Source organism: Myxine glutinosa, chromosome 12 (genome assembly GCF_964187855.1).
Source record: "Myxine glutinosa chromosome 12, kmMyxGlut1.1, whole genome shotgun sequence".
Classification (NCBI taxonomy): domain Eukaryota; kingdom Metazoa; phylum Chordata; class Myxini; order Myxiniformes; family Myxinidae; genus Myxine; species Myxine glutinosa.
The window spans coordinates 30853282-30871381 of NC_136272.1; the positions used below are offsets into that span (position 1 = coordinate 30853282).

The 18100-nt window shown below is 43.0% G+C and overlaps 1 protein-coding gene across 3 annotated transcripts in view; it reads left to right on the forward strand.

The window, feature by feature from the left end:
- Positions 1-4250: 4250 nt before the first annotated feature.
- The window catches only part of LOC144888512 (uncharacterized), a 39738-nt gene continuing 25888 nt past the window's right edge, over positions 4251-18100 (forward strand). For 2 of the 3 annotated variants that reach the window (XM_078766673.1, XM_078766671.1), the window contains exon 1: positions 4251-4348. The gene's annotated coding sequence lies outside the window, so the exon portion shown is untranslated. Of the gene's footprint in view, positions 4349-5554; positions 5662-18100 lie in introns of those variants that run through there. The other variant, XM_078766672.1, reaches the window with a different exon arrangement.

Below are 18100 nucleotides of genomic sequence, written 5' to 3' on the forward strand. Positions count from 1 at the left end.
TGTTCAAAGCAACGCAGAGCTGTGCTGAGCTCCTCCAAAGTAAACGGCTCTTCAAGACCTTGACACTGGTCACAACTCAACGAAGGCAGGTAATTCGTCATATCAACCATATCTTTACACACAGCTTTCTCCGCAAATAAACCAAAAAAAAACCTTTTCACAAGCATCTTAACATCACTTTCATTTTGTGTAATATTCCCCTTAGCATCTAACAAGGAAAACGTTCGCCTTTGGGACTTCTTAACCCCTTCTAACTGGAAAAAACTTTTGTTTGGGGTGTCAGAGAACTTCACATTTTGGATTCTGAGTCTAACTGACATCCCCATTACTTTTTCATGAATCAGTTCTCTTAAATAAGCTTTTTTCTCCAATAATAACTGAAGTTTCCTGCCATTTTGAGACTTAACCAAGTCTTCCTCTAAGTGTAAAATTTCAGTTTATAAAAGAGAAACAGCAATCTTACTCTAGCTTGTGGAAAAGGACTTAAAATATTGACAAAAGACGTGAATCTGGGCTTTCACGTTATCCCACCATAACTGAACAGAAGAGTAACAAGGTTTTCTTTGGATGAGTGTTTCCCAAAAACTACGAAAAGCATCCTGAAAACAGCAATCCTCCAACAGGCTGGTATTGAAAGTCCAATATGCACTTTTACGAATTGACTGAGAAAAGGACAGACCAAGCACAACCAGGTGGTGATCAGAGAAAGTAGAAGGGAAATGATTACAAGACACAAGTACGTTTCTAAAAGTGGAATTAATATACCATCTAGCAAGCCTTGCAAGTGTTATTAACCCACTAGCACAACGGCACCATGTGTACTGAGATGTTGTCGGGTGCTGTATGCGCCATGCGTCAAGTAGACCAAGTGATGAGAAACAATTCAATAAATCTTTATGAGATTCTGGATGTGGTTCTGGTGTATTTCTATCTAAACTAGGTTCAAAGGTGCAATTGAAATCTCCTCCAATACAGATACAATGATCAAAGGCTACTGTGTGAAGGTAATTGGCCAGACGTGTGAAAAAATCTTTACGAGCTAAGCTGCTACTAGGAGCATATACATTGAGTAAGGTGAGGTGAAATCCTTGATAGACCACCTCTAAGGATGCTAAGTGTCCTATAACTAATTTCATTAAAAATGCAAGAGTCAGGAACAAACCCCGGATGGAGCAAGAAAGCAATTCCCGCAGAAACAGAAGAAAGATTGCTAAAGAAGCACTGCCCAGTATTAAGGCGAAGCCAGTCAGGCTGTGAAGTCTCTGTTATGTGTGTTTCCTGCAATAAACATATATCGATATGTTTCTGAAACAATAAGTTTTTAACTTGGAGCTGACGTAAATGGTTAGCACCACCGCCATTCATGTTTAAGGTGCCAAACAGCACTTCCTTCCTTTTCATGCCTTATCAAGGGGGGTTTAGCTGCTGTTGAGACAGTTCCAACATTGCTTTTGTAGTGAATTACCTCAGTTGATGAATTTGTGCTTTTGTTACTTCAAAATCTTTAGAATTTCTAACTATACACTTTGCAGTCTGCATGAAGGAAAGCAAGTCAGGAAAATGTTTTTGAATCATGACATTTCGCTGCCTAAATGTCTCATTTAGAAAGGTCACAATAACCTCGGGGGTATTTGTAACTGCTCAGGTGACGACTGTGACGGCTCAGTCACCTCCATGTCATCATCTGAAGCAGACAGCCCGGATAGCATTCCACCAGGTTTGTAAATTTCAGTTTGGACCTTTAAGGTGGGTTTTCACGGGACACGCGAACGGTTCGCGAAGGATGCGAATGTCGAAAAAATGGCAAAGTCCAACATTCGTATTTTAGGCTCCAAAAGTTCGCCAAACATGCGCGGGGGTTCGGAAGCGTCGTCAATTGTTCGCATCCTGTTTCAAACATTTTTGAAATACCCGCCAAACAAAAAACGACTCCTGCGAACAATTGACGCCGCTTCCGAACCCCCGCGCATGTTTGGCGAACTTTTGGAGCCTAAAATACGAATGTTGGACTTTGCCATTTTTTCGACATTCGCATCCTTCGCGAACCGTTCGCGTGTCCCGTGAAAACCCACCTTTACCAACTCGTTTATGGACTGGTCTTGGGTCTGGGGGGGGGGGGGGGGGCTGGGGAGGTCTACTTCGACATGAGATGGGGCTGTTACACCACCATCTTGTACAACTACGTCCTCTGTCGGGGCCACACAAACTGTATTCTGATCATTTGTTGCAGTGGGAACATTGGGAAGGATTGACGCACAATTTTGTTGAGGCTCAGGCAGTGGTGATGATGATGATGGTGATGGTGATGTCTCCTGACATTCAACCAATGTCTCATCAATAATACTAGACCCTTCATTTGTACAACTATTTGATGGAACCGTACCACCTTGTGCACTTTGGATTAAAATTCCATCATTGGAAGGTAATCCATCTTTTTCCTCACTACCTTGAGGTTCCTCAGCTACTGCACCACTCGTATCCAGTACAACTACTTTGGGGGCACTAGTGGAGCCACGAGGAGCGGAGGCTCTACGTTTTTTTGCCACAGTCACAAAACCCTCCTCACTCTGTAAGGACAGTGTCAGCGGAAACATTTGAGACACTGGGTGTCACCTCCTCCGCCACACGAGGTAGTGGGTTGTTAACCGTTTTACAATCTTGATCAACGTAGCCTGATTCCCCACTTTGAACAAGCAGCTTTCGGACAAAATCTCTTTAAATGCCCAAACGCTCCAGAGAAAACATGTTAAGGTTGCTGATGAAGCGTATATTTGATAATCACGGTCATCAATTTTAATCTTAAATGAAACCTTTAAACCCGTGTCATCCCCGCGGTCTGGAAGAACCATGTGAAGCTGCCATCGAAAGCTCATAACGTGCTTCGCTTTTTCATGGTGGCACCCGGGGGCCAACCAGCTGGCTCCTTATTGTCCCTGGGCTTCAGCTGCGTGCCGATTGGCCCTCCCTTCCAGTGATGTAATCTGCCCATCAAACCCTTGGTGTCAATCTATCGCGAGGTGGGCGTGCCTTCAGCCTGCCTGCTCGATGAGTGTTGCCATGCAGGTTGGTGTTGTAGCTGGCTGCGGCTCCGTCGGCAGTGCCCCGAACTGGCTTGTGGTGAGTTTTATTATTAGGGGGGAATTAATTAATGTTTGTGTGGTGCAACTAGTGGGCCTATCTAATGTCTATGGTGTGTTGCCATACAGGACACAGGTATGATCACAGAGGGAACGACGTACAGTGGAATTTTATCCTCATGCCCTAATTCTAATTAACAAGCCCCGCCCCCTCATGGCGGGGACAGATACGCAGCTTACTCCAACATTCGTGCTAGACAGAACTTATTACAGGTGAGGTTCCCTACCACGACAGCCGGAGCATCTACCTATGCAGATCTACCTAAATCTATATATATGCCCTACCCAAATTTCATAACAGTATTTTTGGCTTCTTTAAAGGTTTGGTGAACCGTTTCATGCTACAATCCTTATCTGGCACGTATGATGGTACGTCGCTCAGGTAACGGCTGCTCCTTGGACTTTGTTAACTCATGGTTTCTGCGCATGCGCCTCGAGTAATCTGGGGTGTGTGGATTACGTCATTTCGAAAGTCGCTTCTTGTCTCCAACATTTAGGCCTTAGATCTTGGATGTTTGCACACTAATGCCGATTGTCTTCTCTCACAACTTTATACTGGTAGCACACCTGAAGGAAAGTTATCCTTGATTCAGACTCCATTAGGAATGGAACACGTGACCCCATAAACATTTTCATACCTTGTGCTTCTCCATTTGAAGACTTTTTTTCTTGATTTATTTAAAAAAATTGTATCCTTAGATCTCATGTTAAGCTTAGGACAGAACATGTTATTATTTTTGAATTTTTTTTTAAGATCCCGACTTAATTGATCTTCTTTTTGGTTCAATTCTGCTTCTAACCAGGTACGTTTAATTGAGGTTGGTTGGAGTAAATTCAATATTTACCAGTGTATGTTTTGTGTGCTAACTGTTAAAGTTCACACTTTACATCTTAGACCAATATTGACAGTATTGCCTCGTAAAGACTTTCCCCCAGTCTCAGGAGGTATATTTTCTTTTAGCATCGAATTAAATGTACACCTGTCAGTCAATTCCTTCCTCTTTTATAATAAATCAGATCAAAGTCTCCTCTCTGTATTATTTAGTGACGTTCTTTCCTTAACAAGCGACCCAATGTTTCCGCCCCGCCCCTCTTTTCCGTTTGCCACCGCAGGGCGTGGCTTCGCGCCTGACCCCGCCCACATCCGCACACCATAAATCCACGCTTCGCTGCACACCGAGCGCTCATTCCTTCCAAATCGCAATCAACAGGTGAGATAATTCAATCAAATTTCGTTCCTATTTTTTCATTATTGCTCTTATTTTATTTATCATTTTCTTTTGTAGTTATATTTGGTAATCATTTGGCAGAGTTGTATTTCATCATGAAAACGTACGCTGCTTAAATATTTTGTCCACTTGTAAAGTTTGATTTGCATTTTGATGCTGTTGGTAATATCTTTAACGATGTGGACCTACCTGTGTATGTATGTATGAATATGTGTACGAACGGTGTCGATCGGTAAGTCGGTGGCCCAACACGTGTGTCTATAAGAACAAAATAATGATGATTGTACAGAATTGTTATTGTAGGAATACAGGAGTTGTTTTAATTTGATAACGATGTAAAAGATTCCGACATGTTTTGTTACACCTCGATGAAACATTCACGAGATTCTTCCTTTCCGTTTAATATCCACATTCTAATCATCAGTCTTGAATCGGAATTCGCTCTGCTGGTTGCATCACCACTCGGTGCGGCGATGTAACGTTTCTGCACCAAAGGTGTGTTCGGTTACCAAGTTTCTTGGAGTGCTTGCCAAGCGGCTTAAGCACTCAAGCAAGCACTCCATTCGAAGCCGTTGGTAAGGAACGGCTGGCTTGGCGAGCGCTAGCAAGCTGCTTGGTAACTGAATTACACGCCCCAGGTTCGGCAGGATTTTTGTGTTTGTCCAGGGCACTGGCACACAATGGCCTGTTCCTTTCGAGGAATGCAAAGCGTTTCTCATTTTAACATTGAATGTCTGGGGTTATTTATTAGTCCCCTAACGGTTTCACCGGATGGGACTATATGCTTGCTCTCCGTCCGTCCCACCTGTGGTTTTTCAGACTTTCTTTCCCATAACCCTTTAAAATATTCAACTAAAACTTGGTACATGGCTTCATTATGACAAGTTATGTAACTAGTTTGAGTTTCACGGCGTTTCATCAATTTTTCACAGAAGTATGGCCTTTTTGGACTTGGATAAAACAAGAGCGAGAATTGCTTTGCATGTTCCTGCAAATTTCCAATTTCAATACATGGCCTCTGCCGATGTGATCTTTTCTATGATCCCAAAGGACACTTGAAAACAACAAATTATTTCCCTTCGCATGTGAAAAGAAAAATCTCTCACCTGTTTATTTATTTCTTCCCTCATCCAATTGATTAACACCTTCGATCGTCAATGTTCAAGCCTTCAGGAGGAGGTGGGACTCCAGTGTGCAGAGTGAGAGCAAGAGCCTTCGCATCTGAACAATGATAGATTGAACAAAGGCCCACAACAACTTCCATCGTACGAGGAGGAGTAACAATGATCAGCCAGGTGATCGCTCAGCTCGTCCAGTGTCCAAACCTTATGGCAATGCTATTATAAGGTACTATAATAGCATTGCCTTTGTTTGAAGGCCAAAAAGTGCACAACTTTGTGACTTCAGAGTGCTGCACCTGTATAACGGTATGACATAGTCACACTGGGGCCAAACCGGGGGCGCATTATCATGGAGGCCATGGAGGCTGAAGCCTCGGTCCCCATACTTGCAGGCGCCCAAAATCAGCTCAGAAAACAAAATCACCCTCATCTTTATTCCATTTATAGAAATATTTATACAAAAAGGACCCCAAACTATAACTACCTTTTTATGTTGGTTTCTCAATTGGTTTAAGTACGGTATATGTGAATTATGTACTGTACATGTACACGTAGTGTTTATATAAAAATCATAGGAAAGGGCCTCGAAAATAAAGTTAGCCTCAGGCTCCAAGTCCAGTTAATCTGCCCCGAGCACAAATGACACCGATACCGACGGAGATTGTTGCTTACACTTTCTGTGTTACGTCATATTTACCCCGCACACACAAAGCGAAAAGCGGGGTTAGGCAATTTATTCACTTTGTCTCCGTCTTCAAACGTCAATTTATGATGGAGGAACAACTTGATTTCAATTGAATATGATAATTACCCTGCGCTCGCGAAGCGAAAATCAGGGTTAAGCATTTGGGTGCGTACGTACGTACGTGCCTGCATATTAAAAATTCATTTTCTCGGCAACCGTTGGTCCGATTGACATGAAATTTTCACCATAGGAGGGCCTCCTCCTGCAGAATATTTTGGTGAATATTATGACGTCACAGGTCACGTGGTATGGGCGCCATATTGGGAAAACTAAAAAAAATTGCACCTCTATATCTCAAAAACCGCTGCACAGAAATAATTGAGACAGGTCTCATTGCAAAGAACTCTCCATGCGGAATAACATATTTGAATGATGACGTCATAGGTGCCGCCGTTATGACGTCATAATTCGACAAGTAAAAAACTTTATCCGATCAGGATGAAATTTCTTGAGCATCTTCTCAGTATAAATAGATGCAGAAATAAAATTTTAATGACGTCGTAGGTCACGTGGTTCGGACACCATATTGTTTTGAGTGAAAAGCCTGAAAAACCACTAAAATCCAATTTTCTCCTAAACGACTGAACAGATCGAGGCCACACTTTGCAGGCAGAATCATATACCCATGACGAACAAAAAAAGTCAGCGAGCATAATATCATGCGTCACATGGTTTCGGAGTTATGACGTTTTAAAGCATAAACTTTTAAAACTTAGCTCCTCCCTAATTTTTGATCCTATCGAGGGGAAACTTCACAGATATGTTCAGCATATCAGTCTACTAAAATGACCTTTTGGAATTTGCGATAGGTCACGTGGTTTGGCAGATATAAATAATTAAACAACAAAAAAATATAACTCTTGAACTGCTTCATTGATCGACGGGAAACTTTATATTATAGTAGAGGTAATGAAGTGTAACATGTGTGCAAAATTTCAAGATTGGATGTACGGTCTGGAAGCTAGAAGTTATTGCATGAAGAAGAAGAGTCTTCTAGAGTGGGCATATAATTAATTATCACACTGCACATCATGAGCAGGCAAAGTACGGAGCGATCTCACGGGGTCATTTTGACCTCAAATAAAATTCTGATTTCAGATTTGTCAATTGCTGAGGTATATTAACACATGACCAAAACAGATTTGGCTAAATTCCGACGATTTTTGACGAAAATATAACATTTGTGTCTGCATTTCAGTAAAGTAAAGTGTGTGCCGTGTCAGCATTTTAAAAATTGAAACTTGGCTCATTGTCAAGAACTCCATTTGGGGAATAGGTGTTAAGGATGACGTCATTGGTGCCATAATTATGATGTCATAATTCGACAGAGACAACGCTTCGTCTGATCAGTTTGAAATGTATTGAGCATGATCTATGCAACAATTATTTAGAGAATATAAATTTATGATGTCATCGCTCACGTGGTCTGGCAGCCATATTGGATAAAAAAAAAAAAGAAACGTTCAAAAATAGAAGAGTTGGCTCACACCAAGTTGACTGCGCAGGGTAAGTATTCTATGAATACCATCTAGTTTGAAAATGAATTGGAACATGACTCAGAAAACGAACCTGCAGTTTAGCAGTACTTTGGTCTGAATCCAACCTGATCGTGCATGCTCAAAGAGGGAGATAATTTTCTTTACTCTGTCTGCCCACCTGGGCAGTCAAACAAAATATAAAATCATTCCAAACGGACGTAGTGACGTCATAAATGACACAAACAACAGGCACGAATAACTAATGTGACGTGTTAAATAGGGTGGTGGAAAAGACGATGCATCAACTGTGGTAAACTGCCGAAGTTTCTTTTGAACAACTTTTAAAACCTTTATTTTATTTCAATGGAATTGTATATGGAAACACTACAGAACACAAATCGTCTTTTGGCACTTTCAAAACCCTTCTATTTAGCAGTATTTAGACAAATTAGAACGTCACTCGGTAGAGCGCAAACCTCCGCCAGGCTGAACAGTGGATTCGGACCTGAACCAAAATTTAATCGCCTTGTTCTTGTCACCAAACCAACTCATCCACCAGGTTTTGTCATAATCTGTCCATAACCTTTTTAGATATCTTGTGCTATTAGTCAGGTTCACTATGTTTTTTCGTTCAAAATCATGGTAGATTAGCAAACCTATACATTTTTGGAAACGTTATTACATGGAAAATCTGAAAATCAATGTTTACATTTGCCAATTCCGACCAATTCGATTCGACCAATTCGACCAATTCCATTCGACCAATTCCATTCGACCATTCGACCAATTCGATTTGCCAATCAATTTGACCGACCTTTGCTTGTGTGGAACGCACTGTGAAAACGATGCGGTCTATATTGTCGGATACGACACACAGGACAGTGATGACGAACTCTAAATGGCATATTCTGTAATCGTGTATGTTTGATGCCATTGACTGCCTGTGTATATTTTGTCATTGACTGCCTGTGTAGATGTGAAGTTATACTGACTGCATGTGTATATATGATTTTGCTGACTGCCTGTGTATGTTTGGTGATATGAATTATTGTGACACATTTTGATGTTATTAACTGCCTGTACAAAATGATAACATGTATTTGATTATGCAACTTATCGCGAATATAAAGACAGTATTTTGCAATTCAAAACCTTTGATTCGTGTCTTACCATTCCTCATAGCACTAATTTGATACTTTCATTGTATTCCTTGTCCCTGAAAATATAGGTTTAGTATATTTTAAAAAGTTTTTAGGGTAATTAGAGGCAGAAATAGAACAGAATGTATTTTACAGTGGCCATTTTGAAAATCCAAAATGGCCACCATACAGGTATCTCTCCAAATGTAAACATTGATTTTTAGTTTCCTTATGCTTTAACCTTTCCAAAAATGTATAGGTTTGCTAATCTACCATGATTTTGAACGAAATATAATTTATTGACATAGTGAACCTGACTATATATACCGATTTTGGCCCCATTTCTCAATGCTAAAAATCCCTTTAAAAATTAAAACATTGTCGTATCCGGATCTTCACGAAAACCGAATCAATTCGTTCTTGTCGCACACCCAACCTGTCCAGCAAATTTCGTCCAAATCTGTCCATAACTTATTGAGATATCCTGCTCACAGACAGACGGGTGAAAACATAACCTCCTTCTACTTTCGGTGGTGGAGGTAAATATTACGGAATTTTACATCATCACGACCAATCAAATTTGCAGCTCACAGACCCTGCCCATGTCCTTGTTTTAGTTCTGGTAAGAAGTTTAATTATTTATTTTTTTGTGGCCTGAATGGGTTGAAGCCTGGGTTTGGGTTCTAGCCTGGATTTGAAGTCTCTGATTCCTTGGTATCTCTCCCAGGTTACTCCCTCCTCCGGTATGATAGACCTGAGCCTCGTCCTGGAGGTGGGGTTGCTATCTTTATCAAAAACTCTCTTCCTCACTCGCCCTGCACTGCACTCTCTCCACCTCACCCCCAGGAATACCTCTGGCTACGGCTTCCCCTTCGCTCCCACCTCTTGTTAATATGTGTGTTGTACCGTCCACCAAACAGTGATGACTCCATCTACATCTCGCTGTCTGATAATATGGACCAATATGGATAATATGGAATTCTTTCAAAGTAAATTGCTCTCTCTCATGCACAGATTTATCCCATCTCGTCTTCAGTTGTCATACCCTTCCTCCCATCCATGGTACACGGAATCTTGTGGTGAGGCTGTTGCCCAGAAACAACTTGCCTTCGTCTCCTGGAAAGCAAATCCAACGGAAGGAAATCTCATTTCCTTTCACAAAGCCCGAAACAAGTGTGTGTCCACCCTCAGGAGAGCCAGGAAACAATATCTCTCCGTTCTCAAGACCGAACTCTCTTGTCTGTCTCCCTCTTCCAAATCCTGGTGGCGGCTGGTCAAATCCGTTTCTGGTGTTTGTTCCCCCTCCAACCCCTCCCTTACCTCAAACGGCTACACAGCTGACTCCGCACGTGAAAAAGCTGAATGCCTCAACTCTGTGTTTGCCTCTAAATCTTGTGTCCCAAACCCATCCCTCTCTGTACCCACCATACCCAGTCGTACCCAGCTGCTCCTGGACTCCGTGTCCTTTCCTCCTGACAAGGTGGAAAAGTTTCTGTCAACCCTCGACTCTGATTCTGCAACTGGACCCGACGGCATCAGCCCACGGGTCCTAAAATCCTGCTCTGCCGCTCTATCTCACCCTCTCTCTGTTCTCTTCACCCTCTCTTTTGGTCAAGGTCAACTGCCATCTGCTTGGAAATCAGCCAACATCACCGCTTTGCACAAAAAAGGTGCAAAAACAGATCCTAGCAACTACAGACCAATCAGCGTTCTCCCAATTATCAGCAAAGTCATGGAATCCATCATTGCTTTGGATATGAAATCTTTCCTCTTCTCCAATGGCTTGATCTCTGATCAACAATTTGGTTTCAGACCAGGTCACTCTACTCTGGTCATGCTGCTTCTGCTGTCTCAACAATGGATGGAGGTCCTCAATGCCAAACAGGAAATTAGAGCTGTCTCCCTCGACATATCACGTGCCTTCGATACGGTCTGGCACCCCGCTCTGCTCACCAAACTCTCCTCCTTTGGTATCCATGGAAATCTCCACGCATGGCTGGCGGACTTCCTCTCTAGTCGTCGTCAACGTGTGGCCCTGAATGGGTTTCTCTCATCTCCTCTTCCTGTTCAGGCTGGAGTTCCCCAAGGCAGTGTTCTGGGCCCTGTGCTTTTTCTGGTCTTCATCAACGATCTCTCTGACTCTCTTGAAAATCCTCTCTATCTCTTTGCTGATGACTCCACTCTCTGCCGCTCCATTCCTCTTCCCTCAGATCGGCAGTCTGCAGCCTCCTCACTCTCTGAAGACTTGGACAAAATCACAGACTGGTCAAACAGGTGGAACATGTCTTTCAATCCTGACAAATCTCACACTCTTACTATGTCTCTCCGAAAAGATCGACTGGACAACCCTCCCATCTACTTTCTCAACAATCCTCTCCAAGAAGTTCTGTCGCTCAAGCTTTTGGGTCTCACTATCTGCCATGATCTTTCTTGGGAAAACCACATTTCCAAGCTGGCCTCCAAAGCCAGTCGCCGACTGGGCATCCTCCGTCGTGCGAAGTCCTTCCTCGGCACACCTGAGCTCCTCACCACATACAAGGCTTTCATCCGCAGCTCAATGGAATACTGTTCTCCCCTATGGGCCGGTGCTCCTGCCTCACACCTAGCTCGGCTTCACGCTGTTGAAACCAAAGCTTTCAGAATTATTGGAATCTCCTGCGATGAAGCTATCTCTGAGGGCCTTTCACTGACTCACCGCAGGCAGGTAGGTGGTCTTTGTCTTCTACCGACTCCTCTCCGGCCTTGCACCCCCAGCTCTCTCTGTGCACTGTCCCCCAAATATTCCTACAGGTCGCACAAGATCTGCCAGCAACCCTCTGATGGTTAAACTGCCGAAATCTCGGCTCTCTGCTCACCTTCACTCTTTCATTCCTCTATTCTCCCGCCACTGGAACAAACTCCCTCACTCCCTTCAATCCCACTCCTCCCTCCAGGTCTTTAAAACAGCTGTTCACCACCATCTCTTATCTTCCCCCATCCAAAACCTTGATCTTTTCTACCCCCGCTAATTCACCCCAGATCCGCCTTGTTTGAAATTCCAACTTCTTTCCTGGAAGTCCTGGCACTGTCCATATGTTTTATACCTCTCCCACCCCCTCCCTTCCCATGCCCCCCCCAAAGCCCTCGCCCTCTCTCAGATCTCTCGATGTCTCGATGTCTCTTGGTCCCTGCTCTCAAATGTTGTGTTTGTGTCCTTCCCCCTCTCTCCCCATCTTGTCTACCGCTCCCGATGTTATATGTTTTATGTGTCGGTTTGTCTTTCTGTGTGATTAATGTTCGTTAATGTTAATGTTCGTAATCACAAATGATTAATGTGATTAATGATTAATGCGATTAATGTTCGCTCTTTCACGAGCCTCGATCTTGTATACAAAAAAAAAAAAAAAAAAAAAAACATCGTGGCATTTTCCTGCGAATATCAAATGAATCGTGGCATTTCCCTGGGAATATCAAATAAATCGTGGCATTTTCCTGCGAATATCAAATGAACCGTGACATTTTCCTGGGAATATCAAATGAACCACGGCATTTTCCTGCGAATATCAAATGAATCATGGCATTTTCCTGGGAATATCAAATGATTCGTGGCATTTTCCTGTGAATATCAAATGAATCATGGCATTTTCCTGCGAATATCAAATGAATCATGGCATTTTCCTGGGAATATCAAATGAATCATGGCATTTTCCTGCGAATATCAAATGATTCGTGGCATTTTCTTGCGAATATCAAATGAATCATGGCATTTTCCTGCGAATATCAAATGATTCGTGGCATTTTCCTGCGAATATCAAATGAACCGTGGCATTTTCCTGGGAATATCAAATGAATCGTGGCATTTTCCTGGGAATATCAAATGAATCGTGGCATTTTCCTGGGAATATCAAATGAATCGTGGCATTTCTTGGGAATATCAAATGAATCGTGGCATTTTCCTGGGACAGTTAAAGAAACCACGACATTTTACTGGGAATGTCAAATAAATCACGGCATTTTCCTGGGACAGTTAAAGAAACCATGGCATTTGCCTGGGAATGACAAAAACCATGGCCTTTTCCTGGGACTGTCAAATAAACCATGGCCTTTTCCTGGGATGGTCAAATAAACCATGGCCTTTTCCTGGGATGGTCAAATAAACCACGGCATTTTCCTGGGACTGTCAAATAAACCATGGCCTTTTCCTGGGATGGTCAAATAAACCACGGCATTTTCCTGGGAATGTCAAATAATCCATGGAACTTTCCTGGGAATATCAAATGAACCATGGCATTTCCCTGGGAATATCAAATTAAGCATGGCATTTTCCTGGGTATATCAAATTAACCAAGGCATTTTCCTGGGAATATCAAATGAATCGTGGCATTTCCCTGTGAATATCAAATGAATCGTGGCATTTCCCTGTGAATATCAAATGAATCGTGGCATTTCCCTGTGAATATCAAATGAATCATGGCATTTTCCTGCGAATATCAAATGAATCGTGGCATTTTCCTGTGAATATCAAATGAACCACAGCATTTTCCTGGGAATATCAAATGAATCATGGCATTTTCCTGGGAATATGAAATGAATCATGGCATTTTCCTGGGAATATCAAATGAATCATGGCATTTTCCTGGGAATATCAAATGAATCGTGGCATTTTCCTGGGAATATCAAATGAATCATGGCATTTTCCTGGGAATATCAAATGAATCGTGGCATTTTCCTGGGAATATCAAATGAATCATGGCATTTTCCTGGGAATATCAAATGAATCATGCATTTTCCTGGGGAATGTCAAAGAAAGTTAGGCAATAAAAACAAAGATTTAACATTACTGATTTTACAATGTCAGTTGTTTAAAGCTTAAAATGGATTTCGGGTTTTTAAAGGGTTAATGGATTCGGGTTCAAAAGGGATTAGCAGTTTAAGATGTAGAAGAGAGGTTTCATAACTGTTCGGGATGAAGGAAGAAGTTATCCATTCAGGATATGGAAGAAATTTTATGTTTGGTTCAAAAATAACGATATATGTGATTTTAAAAGGTTTCCAATATTTCTTGTCGAGTTTTGTGCTTCACTTTGGGGTGAAAATTGCTAAAGAATGACTTCATTCTTCATATGGATGACACTGGCTGGGACGTCGACCTTTAGCTGAATTCGATCTTTGAGCTTTTATTGTTTCATCAAGAACAATCTGTCATGTACTTACAGGCAATATGTATCAATTCATTCGTGTTGCCTACCCAACTCATCCACCAAGTTTCGTCCGAATCTGTCCAGAACTTTTTGAGATATCCTGCTCACAGACAAACCGGGGTGAAAACATCACCTCCGTCCACCTTCAGTGGCGGAGATAATTAGTTTCAACAACCAACTACCCACAGAACAGCTCTGGCGAATGATGGGCCTTTGGTGCAGCGGCATGACGAAAAGATAGAGGCACGATGGGTGAGTAGCCGGGGCCAGAGAGACCTGAAGAGCCTCACAGAGCAGACAGCGGGGCAGAGACCAATACTCCAGTTCGGCTCCTCCAAAGCATCATGGAACCAGCCAAGCGGTTTCACTTCCTGTCTTCCTAACCATATTCTCTGCACTGTTCCTTTTTTTTTGGTATTTGCTTCTCCCCTCCATTTCCCTTCTGCCCTTGCGTTTCTCTCTGTCCTTTTTCTTCAACGTAGGCCCCTGCACTTGCACCAGCGGTGCTCCAAAGTATGGATTCCTCTTCAAAAAAACAACCTTGGTCTGGCCTCCAACCAGGCATTCACAGCAGATGTCACATCCTGATCACTAAAAAAAATCTCCATCCCAGAAGGTGTTTTCAGTTCTGGGAACACATACAAATCATTCGGGCAAGGTCTGGCGAAGATGCCGGGTCATCAAGCGGTTCAAATCCCGCATCCTTGATGGCAGCCATTGCAAATGAAGACTTGTGGACGGGTGCGTTGTCTTCCTGTGATGGTAGGTCCTCTCTCTCCAGGTAATCATCGAGCATGAACCCTTGAGCATCCCAGAAAATGGATGGCACCGCTTTGCCTGCCTAGGCAGCGACACACAATTTCTTGGGATATGGAGATTTCCAGGACATGCTTTTCCATTTCGTCTCAGGATCGAAATGATGAACCCATGTATCATCCATGGTGAGAAGCTGGGATAAAAAGTTCCACGGGATCCAAAAATGCTATCGATATTCTTCGTCGAGTTTGCTTTTGTTCATCCGCCATCATTTGTGATATCTATCCTGCAGACAACTTGCTGAGCTTCAGGTGGTCAGTTCATATTGAGCGTGGTTTACCATAAGTAATGCCGACAGACTCACAAATGGTCCCGACAGAGGATCGTTCATGACGAGATCGTGCACTTTTCCAATTGTTTCCACAGAAACTGACATTGATGGTCGCTCGGACTGTTTGGCATCTTCAGACGAGTCTGCCATGCTTAAATTTGGCACAACACTTGACAACAGCGGATTAAGCCGGAGCAGAATCATAATGTCTGTTGGATATGCACATACCACTTTCTGCAGTCATACCCTTCAGATTCAGGTATTTGATGACAGCTCACACTTCAGATTTCTCCATTTTCAGGTTTCCTGGGGAGATGCTTCACACAAATGCCTCTGAAAAAAAAAGAAAAAAAAGCAAACGATAAAAATTTGGTACAAACTACCAGAAAGAGTTAAATTGGAGGCGAGTAAACTTTCAACCCGATATCTAAATTCCTTCTCTTTCTTTTGGTTTTTTTTTTTTTGTATACAAGATCGAGGCTCGTGTAAGAGCTAACATTAATTTAAAAAAAAAAACCGGACACATAAGACAAAATAAAGGGAGCGGGAGACGAGATGGGGAGAGGAGGAAGCACACAACTACAACATTTGAGAGCAGGGACATCGGGAGATCTGTGGGAGGGTGAGGGCTTGGGGGGGGGAGGAGGCGTGGGAAGCGGGGGGGGGGGGGGGTTGGGGGGGATGAGAGGTATAAAACACATTGACACTGCTAGGACTTACAGGAAAATTCGGAATTTCAAAAAAATGGATCTGGGGTGAATTAACAGGGGTAGAAAAGATCAACGTTTTGGATGGGGGGAGATAAGAGATGGTGGTGAACAACTGTTTTAAAGACCTGGAGGGAGGATTGGGATTAAAGAGTGAGGGAGTTTGTTCCAGAGGCGGGAGAAAAGAGGAATGAAGGAGTGAAGGTGAATAGAGAGTCTTGATTTTGGCAATTTCACCAGAAGAGGGTTGCTGGCAGATATTGTGCATCCTGTAGGAATATTTGGGGGACAGAGCACAGAGAGAGCTGGGGGAGCAAGGCTGGAGAGGACTCGGTAGAAGACAGACCACCAACCTGCCTGCGGTGAGTGAGTGAAAGGCCCTCAGAGTTAACTTCCTCACGGGAGATTCCAATGATTCTGAAAGCTTTGGTTTCAACAGCGTGAAGACGAGCTAGGTGTGAGGCAGGAGCACTGGCCCAGAGGGGAGAACAGTATTCCATTGAGCTGCGGATGAAAGCCTTGTATGTGGCGAGGAGCTCAGGTGTGCCAAGGAAGGATTTCGCCCGACGGAGGATGCCCAGTCGGCGACTGGCTTTGGAGGCCAGCTTGGAAATGTGGTTCTCCCAGGAAAGATCATGGCAGATAGTGAGACCCAAGAGCTTGAGCGACAGAACTTCTTGGAGAGGAATGTTCAGAAAGTAGATGGGAGGGTTGTCCAGTCGGTCTTTTCGGAGAGACAAAGTAAGAGTGTGAGATTTGTCAGGATTGAAAGACATGTTCCACTTGTTTGACCAGTCTGTGATTTTGTCCAGGTCTGCAGAGAGTGAGGAGGCTGCAGACTTGACATAGATCGGGTGAAAAGCGATATATGACATGATATTTAAAAAAAGTTATGGACGAGTTATGAATAAACTTGGTGGACGAGTTGGTTAGGTGACAAGAACAAGGCGATTAGATTTTGGTTCAAGTCCGGGTCCAGATTCGGCCCATCATTGGGATACAAAACGTAAACTGTTCACCAGGCGGAGGTATGCTCTCTACTGAGTGCCGTACTAGTTTGTATAGTGTCGAGGCTCATGGAGGAGCTAAACACAAAGGATCAGGACAGTAGGAAGGGGAGGTGAAGGGACAATGACACTCCAACAGTCGGATTGAGGGCCTTGGAGAAATATGGGATGCGGGGAAGATTGAAGACAAGGGGAGGACACAGCGGGTGAACAAGATGGATACATCCCCAAATTCTCAATCAGAAGTTGAAGGATATGGCAGATATTTATCATTGAAGCCCACGATGCAATGGATGCAGTTATAATTGAGCAATTATCGTTGTCAGACCCAATTAAAACCCACACATTGCACAAGGTAGAACAAAGATCAACAGCTAGAATTGCTTTGCAATACATGTCCTCTACCGATGTGACATTTTCACGATGGCCTTTGGGAATGGGAATAGAGCCTGTGATGGGAATAGAGCCTGTGATTGATGCTGTGAAGAGGAACAGGTTGAGATGGGTTGGTCATGTGTTGAGGAAGGATGAAAGTGACTGGTTGAGAAGAGTGATGGAAATGAATGTAGAAGGAAGCAGAGGACGGGGAAGACCGAAAAAGACTTGGCTAAAGATGGTGGAAGAAGAAATGCGGGCAAGGGGGTTAACAAGGAGAGATGCAGAAAATAGGGCAAAATGGAGAAGATTGTCATGGGGACCGCAAGGCTAACCCCCGCTCTAGCAGGGAAAATGGCCTTTAAAATGCATGTTGTTGTTGTTGTTGTACCGATGTGACATTTTGCAAGTCCAAAAAGGCCATACCTCTGTGAAAAATTGACGAAATGCCCTGAAACCCGAACTTGTTCTGTATATTATTATCATGAAACCATACACCAAGTTTCAATTGAATATGTTAAAGCGTACAGGGATAAAAGTCTGAAAAACCACAGGTGGGACGGATGGATGGACACATGGACGGAGAGCAAACCTATAGCCCCCTTCGGTGAAACCAGGAGGGGACTAATAAACCTAAATAGTCCTCCTGTCGATGGCCTTGTATAGCTAGGAATATCTAGTAACTCGGCTAGTAAGAGTGTCATTTTCCCTCCAAAACATAAATGTACTGCTGGGAATATGATGGGCTATACTGTATAATTGTGTCTGCAGATTGAAAACTATCAAGTCTCAATAACTACGTTTCCACACAAAATCCCTCTTAGGACTCCTCATGACTCCAAGTTTCAATCTTTGGAGGGAAGAGGGAGAGAAATAAAGGACAAAGTAAAATTGA